The 1996-nt window shown below is 39.0% G+C and overlaps 1 protein-coding gene across 1 annotated transcript in view; it reads left to right on the top strand.

The window, feature by feature from the left end:
* LOC101851937 (GLIPR1-like protein 1) overlaps positions 1 to 1996 on the top strand; it is a gene marked incomplete in the record, with an annotated part of 64487 nt that overhangs the window by 51831 nt on the left and 10660 nt on the right.

Here is a 1996-nt window from a genome sequence, read left to right as displayed (position 1 = left end):
GGGTGGGGTGGGGGGGAGGTTGCCCGAGTAGACAGCATGTGTGGAGTTGATATAACCTGAAAGGTGAATATGGGCTTTGCGAAGGAACCAAATGTCATAGAGGAAATGGTCAAGCTTTTCAAACGATCGAGAAATCATGAACAGATTGTTATCCTCTGATAGCTTCGCAAAAGGGAAAATGGTACTGCCGTAGATGAAGATATGCCTTGAGAATGCAGACTGTTGAGATGTAGGAAAGTCATTGCTGCATGCATCGTCTACGGACAGACGTCTCAGGGGGTTCATCTCCTGAATGCTGCACCCTGGTGATGTTTAAAGGGGTGCAAACGGTGTGTGTTTGACCTGAAGTGGTCACTTTGTCATGGAATTTTTAGTTCTGATTCTCTACAGGTCCTAACTGATGGACCATTTTCACCCTTGGCATCAAATAAGTCCTAAAGGGCACGTTAACATTATTTCCCTACCTTGTGCGAAACTTACGAAATGCGTTGGTGGTTAGGAAATGTTCAATACAAAAAGCTCTCTCCATGATGTCTGCAGGCAAAGGAAACTTGGAAAAAACTATCTGCAAACTTCGGCGCAATCGTTGGGATTTTTAGTGGTACGCCTAATGTAAACTAGTGCGCAATTCTACAAAATGGGGACAGAGCTGAAAATGTTTTTTTACGCGCTACGTAGAGCAAAACTATTTGGTCGATTTATCTGAAACGAATATCAGACACATTCCTTTTGACTTCCAAATTTTGAAAAGCAAAACTTCAGTGTGGAGGAAAATATTTGTAAAAACAAAAATGTAGTTTTTTTTATCACCCTGTAGTTAGGCACCACAGCAGATGCCGGTCGACCAACAGAGAAAAAAGTGTTGGAAGAAATTATGCACCGTGCATACATGTGATATCTGAGCTCAGATGTATGCTACTTGCTACTTTGGGTTAGATGTTATTATTTAGTCTAGTTGTGCTTATGGTAGTGCTATCATGACGACATGACAACGTCGATAAAACTTTTGTTTCTGTCTTTGTAATAATTATTGTGCTCAGTGATGGGACGGGTGGTGGTGCAGTCTAAAAGCGGGTTAGAGGGAAGGGGTCAGGGGAAAGGAATGTTAGTTACCCAGTGAGGAATATATCGTTATTGTTGACCTTTATTAATTGGTATTCAGATGATTACGTCCCTGGGAAATACTACTTTTCATACAATTAAAAAGATTCGAAATCGTAGCAGTTTCCAACAAGTCACGGTCATTACCTTCTTATTTTCGAATTGCAAAAAGTTTAAACTGTGATTCTTCACCAAGCTGACATATTTTTGGGTTATATACACCACATCAGCAACGAAAATGTATGAGAGTTTATCTTGGGTTACATGTGTCAAGACAAAAGTAAAAGAAAAGAATTACCTGGTTGTAGAAGTTTTTGAAGAAGTCATTTTAGCTTCCATTCCGTAGAATGAATTCAAAGGAACATAACAGCCTATAATATACCACAAAATATTGACTCTTTAATGTTCCATGGCAAAACTTACATTTGGCTATATGCACTCGGAGAGAGATGTTAGTACTGAAAACTATGACAACATAAAATCTAAAAGGAAAAGTATAACCATAATATATAGCAAAAGACGGTAATTTACTTTAACCCTTGTCTGCTTTACCCTGCCTAGCGAAACTAGCGTTTGTGGTGTAGCTATTAGACGCTTCGCCGTCACACACGGAAAAGTTCGAATTCTGTAGAGCTACGGTGAAAATTTTTTTGTAGACTTTCTCTCTCTTATTTTTCTTTTTAACCATTCTCGGTTGTTTTTTCTTATGGGATTTATGTTTCCATCTCAGCCCGTATTCGCTCTGACAAGCGAGGCCAAATTCCGCTTCTAAAGTGATCTAAAATGTGTCGAAAGGGGAATAAAAAGATAAAAAAGTACATGAAAAACCTCAGGGCACTTTATGTCAACAGTTAATGAAAATGTTTTTTTCCTCAAAGTTAACCTCCTCACCCCT

This window comes from Aplysia californica, unplaced genomic scaffold (genome assembly GCF_000002075.1).
Source record: "Aplysia californica isolate F4 #8 unplaced genomic scaffold, AplCal3.0 scaffold00095, whole genome shotgun sequence".
Lineage (NCBI taxonomy): Eukaryota > Metazoa > Mollusca > Gastropoda > Aplysiida > Aplysiidae > Aplysia > Aplysia californica.
This window is presented reverse-complemented; position numbering and strand designations above follow the sequence as displayed.